Source organism: Lynx canadensis, chromosome C2 (assembly GCF_007474595.2).
Source record: "Lynx canadensis isolate LIC74 chromosome C2, mLynCan4.pri.v2, whole genome shotgun sequence".
NCBI classification, from domain to species: domain Eukaryota; kingdom Metazoa; phylum Chordata; class Mammalia; order Carnivora; family Felidae; genus Lynx; species Lynx canadensis.
This window is the reverse complement of record NC_044311.2, coordinates 86468594-86475331: the sequence shown is the minus strand read 5'-3', so window position 1 is coordinate 86475331 and position 6738 is coordinate 86468594. Positions and strand designations below refer to the sequence as shown.

General features: G+C 43.2%; 1 protein-coding gene across 4 annotated transcripts in view; it reads left to right on the top strand.

Moving 5' to 3' along the window:
• The first annotated feature begins 237 nt into the window (after positions 1 to 237).
• The window catches only part of SENP5 (SUMO specific peptidase 5), a 51037-nt gene continuing 44536 nt past the window's right edge, over positions 238 to 6738 (top strand). For 3 of the 4 annotated variants that reach the window (XM_030330658.1, XM_030330654.1, XM_030330655.1), the window contains exon 1: positions 239 to 431. The gene's annotated coding sequence lies outside the window, so the exon portion shown is untranslated. Of the gene's footprint in view, positions 432 to 6738 lie in introns of all 4 variants that reach the window. The other variant, XM_030330656.1, reaches the window with a different exon arrangement.

Below are 6738 nucleotides of genomic sequence, written 5' to 3'. Positions count from 1 at the left end.
TACCGAGCCTCTACAATTTCCAGGTACTGTTTCTACCAAACCCCTCCCTTGCAGAGGCGCGGGTAAGAGTCCCCGTGGCGCGGCAGGACGCGTCAAGCGGACGTCTCGGGGGGCGGGGAAACGCGCCGCCGGAAGCGGAGGGAAGGCGGAGCCACGCCCCCAGCGCCAGCCTGCCACTCTCTCTTCCGCTGCCCGCACGGGGCACGGGCGGGGCTGAGGCGGAAGGGCACGAAAGGAGGTGACGATGTAAGTGAGCGCCGGCGTCGCGGCGGAGGCTGCAAAGGAAGCTCGGTGGCCGTGGCCGCTGTGAGCAGGCCGGACACCTCCTCACTGTCCCGGGTTCCCTAGAGCTGGCGAAGGCGGGGCCTTAGTCTGAGCTGCGGCAGTATCTGAACCCGCGGTGGGGCAGGTGCCGGCAGCGAGCGACGTAGGTAAGTAGGTGCCCGGTGTCAAATCGGGATGACTTACGGACCGGGCTTGCTGGCCATTCCCGCGCCAGAGCGCGCCAGCTCAGCACCCCGGCCTGGAGGCCTCGAGCGCTGCCCTCCCCCACGCCCGAACCGGAGGCAGCAAATTTCTCCTTGAGCGCTGCTCTGCCTTTCTGGGGGCCGGAAGGGAGCTTGTCCCGAGGGACCTCTGTCCTCCCCTTTTTCTTTCCAGTTTGAACTGTACGACGTAGAAGCGGAGAAAGCTAGGGCCCCTCCTGAGGCCGGGGAAAGGTTTGAGAGGAAGAGCTGCTGTTAGAGGTCCTCCCGCTACTGCCGTTTTGAAAGCCGAGAGTTTATGTTTGTTCGGACAGTTCTGCTTCCTTCCTGCCTTTGGTTCCTTGCCCCCGCACACTCTTAAGACCCTGTTGTAGCGAATGTGTGTGGCACAATTAAACATTAGGATGGTGGGAAGTCTGTTTTCTATGAGGCTTTCTGTTTTTCTGTCTATGCTGGGCAGTATCAACCCCCTTTCCACTGGGCCACTCTGTTGGGGGAGGAGAGACGCTGAGAGGATGTGGGAAATGAGGGTTTTGTATTTAAGTCGGAAGAGCGGAGTTAAAATCCTAGCCTGCCATTTGTTAGTGGTTTTAATCTCGTGTTAGACACTTAGACATTTTAACCACATGTAAAGCGGAGCTTTCTTATACCTACATAAATACCTGGGAGAATGAAGAGCAGTGAAAAAAGCAGAACATCAGCCATTAAACGTTTTGGATTTAAGAATATCCTGGACATTTAATGGTAGGTTCTTAATTACATCTTTTACTCAGAATAACTACACTTGCTATGGAGGAGGGGGCCAGAGGAGAAACTAGTATCTTATGTGGTTAGAACCTAACTGTGGGCTCTGCTTTGGGTTGGGCAGCATTAGGACGAGGTCAGACTCTCCTAGCCAACCAGATGTCTCATGTTTAATGATAAGCATTATTGGTATATGAGGAATAACCTAAATCAGTTTTGCTCCTTACTCAAGATTGTTTTGTCCAGTGGGCCCTTTCTAGGATAAAAAGCTGGAGGGGCTTTATTTACACCTTGGCCTGCTTTAGAAGAAATTCTTTGCACATCTTTCTGAGGACCCCTCACTCTGCCTCTAAAACACTTAGTGTTAATTGAAAATGCGCAGAGAATAGGAACAAGAACTTGACCCTTTGAGTGGCTGGACGTTACAGTCCTGAGTTAATCTGAGGAGCTGCCCTTTCTCTGTATTGGAGAGAGTAGAACATACCCCACTCTGAAGTTTATTTTTTCCGTATGTTTTATTTATTTTTGAGAGAAAGTGTGAGTCGGGGAGGGGCAGACAGAGAGGGAGACACAGAATCCAAAGCAAGCTCCAGGTTCTGAGCTGTCACCTCAGAGCCCGACGTGGGGCTCGAACCCAAGAACCGTGAGATCATGACCTGAGCCGAAGTTGGAGGCTTAACTGACTGAACCACCCAGGTGCCCCTGAGGTTGAGTAGACCCAAAGTTAGAGAAGTGTTTGGGGAGGAGTAAGCAGATATGCAGCCAAGTGATTTGAGTAAGTTGCACCTGTTCTTACAGTTGCTTGCTCAGACAGATTAAGGATGCTTCCTTTTCCTTAATGGAACATGACAATGGCTGCCATGCGGTATGTAGCCAAGTGCACTCTTCAGTTCCTTTGACACAGAATTGTCAGTTGGGAATTTTAGCTCATGGACACGAAAGGGACCTTGAGGGTTATCTAATCCAGTGGTTCCAAACCTGGCTGGGCATCGGCTGGGGTAATTAAAACAAAACCCCAGGTGCCTGGGTGGATCTCAAGTGGCACATGGGTATTTGTGTTCTTTAAATAGCTTCTCAGGTGATACTCAAGTTTTGAAAACCCAGATGTAGAGCAGGTTTCATATATTAGTTTATAAACAGGCTCAGAGATGAAATGTAATGTCCAACTAATTTGTTGCCTTCTATACCTTTTTAATTTTTTTCTTTCTCTTCCTTTCCTTAACACATCACTTTACTTGAATCAGTAGTACTCTTTTGTACCACCTTGAGCCCAGAAGATAAGTCCTTTAAGTCAGTGGCTCAGTATAATTCTGTTTTTGTAGTTTCTTATGCATTAACACTCCTTAAAGCTCTTTGATGAAAGTATTAACTTTTACAATAAAGTTTCTTACTAAATGTTGCTTAGGTTTGTTTTTTGGCGTAATTATATAAAGGTTATATCACTTTGTAAATCAGCTTTTTAGTAGGCTTTTATGCCAAGCTTTCACAAACCATGGAAAAATTCTATTTAAGAAAATTTTGCTGTTGTTCTCACTTATCATAAACCCAGTCAACTATACACAGACTTTTTTTTTTTTAAACCCCTTCCTCTATCCTCATGTGTACTCGTATGTATGACCACTCTGTATCGCTGGTCAGCTTCCAGTGAAACACAGTTTGAGCACTGGGCTCTAAACATCTCTAATTGCCTTATAAACCCCTAATTTAACTAGAGGCTCTTGGTATTTAAGCTTGTCCTTGAATTTTTAGTCCCTTTTCTTTTCTTGGTTAAGTTGTAATGTGTCACTGGTTTAAAGAATTTGATGGGGTGCCCAGGTGGCTCAGTCGGTTGAGTGTCTGACTTCAGCTCAGATCATCCATGATCTTGTAGTTTGTGAGCTCGAGCTTGGCATCTGGCTCTCTGCTCTCAGCTTGGAGCCTGCTGTGGATCCTCTGTCTCCCTCTCTCTCTGCCTCTCCCCAACACACACTCTCTCTCTCTCTCTCTCAAAAATGAATAAATATTTAAAAAATTTTGATAGATGCCTGGAAAGGGTCAACTGATTAGGCGGTAACAGTATTTCATGTGTATCTTTCTTATAGTGAAAACCTCTTGACTATTTATTTTTTGTAATATTTTCAGAATTGCTAAGGTAACGAGGCAGAGTTGAACATTCTCTTTTAGGGAGATATACTCATTCTCAAATTATTCTTCAGTAACCTCATTGCTTTAGTATTCCTGTTCTGTGTTAGTAGGAGAGCCACAAATAGACCCTACATCACAAGTCCATAGGATGCTGAATTATTTTCTAAAAGTGACCCTGTTGATTAGCATGTTAACTTCCTACAACAAGATGACAAAGGGCATTCTAAATTTGCTAATTAAAAAAACATGTTAACAGGGGTGCCTGCCTGGCTTAGTCAGTAGAGCATGCAACTCTTGATCTTGGGGTCATGAGTTCAAGCCCCACATTGGGTGCAGAGATTACAAAAATAAATATTTTTTAAAACCCCCAGGTTAACAGATATGTAGTCTGTGAATTCAAGTCTAGAGAAACATGATATGTGTCTGAGATGAAAAGCCGTTACTGAGTCTCCAAATTTTTTTATTTTTGTGGCTGAAATACCTTAATTCTGATGTTTTAAAAATTGTTGAATTTCATATTTTGCCAGCAAAATTTTCAAGTTAGAGGTACTTAAAAAGGATAAATCTGAACCCATGGTTCCAGTTTTAGTCTAAACTGATATTACAGGTTTAACATAGAAACCAAGGCGGGCTGAGGGTAATAACAACTTGAAGACCCAGTGAAAAGTGGAGTTTAATAGAAGTCATTTGCTGGTCTTTGAGGCAGTCTTCTGTGAGGACTTGAGAGCATAATGGGATACCATTTGTTTTAATTAATTAAAATTTTTTTTTTATTTTTTTTTGAACGTTTATTTATTTTTTGGGGGACAGAGAGAGACAGAGCATGAGCGGGGGAGGGGCAGAGAGAGACGGAGACACAGAATCGGAAACAGGCTCCAGGCTCTGAGCCATCAGCCCAGAGCCTGATGCGGGGCTCGAACTCACGGACCGCGAGATCGTGACCTGGCTGAAGTCGGATGCTTAACCGACTGCGCCACCCAGGCGCCCCTAAAATTTTTTTTTTAATGTTTATTTTTGAGAGAGAGAGAGCAAGCAAGCAGGGGAGGGGCAGAGAGAGAGAGAGAGGGAGACACAGAATCTGAAACAGGCTCCAAACTATGAAATGTCAGCACAGAGCCCAGTGTGGGTCTCGAACTCGTGGATGGCAAGATCATGACCTGAACTAAGTCATATGCTCAACTGACTGAGCCACCCAAGCACCCCTAATTAATTTTTTTTTTATTTTGAGAGAGAGTGAGCAAGGGTGGGGGAGGGGCAGAGAGAGAGAAAATATCTCAAGCAGGCTCTGCACTTCTGCACTGTCAGAGAGGAGCCTGATGCAGGCTACAACCTACAAACTGTGAGATCATGACCCGAGCCAAAATCAAGAGTTGGACGCTCAACTGACTGAGCCACCCAGGCGCCCTGAGATTTGTCGATTTTAGAGCACACTGGATGGACTCTTAGAGAACCTTCAGTAGCAGTATCTTTGGCTTTCCTTTTGAGCAAGTTAGATTCCTCAAAAAAGAATCTTCAGGGGCACCTGGTTGGCTCAGTTGGGGTTGTAAGTTTGCAACTCTTGATCTTGGGGTGGTAAGTTTGAGCCCCACAGTGGGTACAGAGATTACTTAAAAATAAAATCTTAAAAAAAAAAAATCTTCAGATCTCCTGCTTGGAGCTTTTAAGCTGGCTGCCAGCAGTCTGGTAGCTAACCTGAGTGAAGGGATAGAGATTTTAGCCCTTAGTGTGTAAACTCTTTATGTTTGGTTAACTATTTTCAGTATGATACCCATATTCTTAACTGGGCCAGGAATCCATTGTTTTACCTTCTAGAGCTGCAGTGTCCAATATGGTAGGCAGTAGCTACATGTAGCCACTTAAATTTAGTGATTAAAATTAAAGAGTAAATACCTCATTTGAACCAGACACATCTCAAGTGGTCAGTAACCATATGTGTCCAAAGGCTACCATGTTGGATAAGGCAGATATAAAATATTTCTGTCATTGCAGAAGTTTCATTGGACAGCACTGTTCTCGTATAGAAAATAATTCTCCATACTTGTGTAAAGGTGAGATAGGGGTAGTTGGCTGGTTTTGTGGAGAGTAGGAGGTTATCTAAATGATTTGGTCTCATTTTTAGCACCATGTTTACACCTCTCTTATAAAACCTGATGCTGCCAATTCCTGATCTGTTTTGAGGCACTGTTGCATAAACTGGATTGCTTCCCCTTTGCGAACTTGAGATTAACTTTTTTCAGTCTTTAAGTCAATCTGCGTTCCAAGTTCCAAAAGGTTTTGTTGTCCCCTCTTCCATTTTGTGTATATATGCTTTAAAAAAACCCAAAACCTTTTTATCTATACATTTCATTGTATATAATTCATATCTTAAAAAATAAAGTTAAAATAATGTTTTATTTTCATTTTAATGGGATTTTGGAGGGAGTAGGAGTAAAATATGTTCAGTCTGCCATCTTTTTCCATAAGTATAGTATGGAGCATTCACATATGAACAACTGTCTCCGTTAAAAACAAAACAAAACAAAACAAAACAAAACAAAACAAAAAAACCCCTACCCTGTCTATCTCGTATTTACTTGGGCTTCTTGGTCAGTTTTATATATTGTCTTCTTCAATCCATCTTGGTTTTTGTTCTCTCCATTCTATTAAAATTTGACTTACAAATGTCATGAGAATCAAATGGAGACTTTTTAATCCTTATCTTTTTTGTTTTGTTTTGTTTTGTTTTTTGTTTTCTAAGTAATCTCCACACCTAATATGGGGCTCAAGCTCACAACCAAGATCAAGAGTTTCATGCTGTACTGACTGAGCCAGTCAGGTACCCCAGTCCTTATTTTGCTGGAGCTCTCAACAGCCTTTGACCATTTCTCTTCTTCTGGAAACTTTCTCTAGCTTTCCTGATACCACATTAACCTGATTTTCTACCTATTTCTCTGATCATTCCTTGTCATTTTCCTTTGCTAAGTAGTCTTCCTTTATCTCACTCTTACATCCCAGAGTTCCTCTGAATACTGCCCTAGGGTGCATTTGCTTCTACCTTTTACAGAGTCTCCCTAGGTGAGTTTATCAGTTTCTGTAGCTTTAGTTATTATAAGCTGATGGCTTAAACTATAATTCCTGTGGTATCCTTTTTTTAGACTTCCTGACCTGTATATCCAGCAGTATACATCCAGATGAATTTCCTACAGTCACCTCAAGTCTGCCATGTCTAAAACTAAAGACATAGCCAGTATAACCTTCCTCCAGTCTTTCTCCATTTGTTCCATGTAAATTATACAGCCATCTACCCAGTAGCTCATACCAAAACTCTTACTCCTCTCCCTCCACACAGTCTTCTAAAAAGTCTCAAGATTGATTCACTTTGCTGTTTCTCTCCATTGTCTCTTAA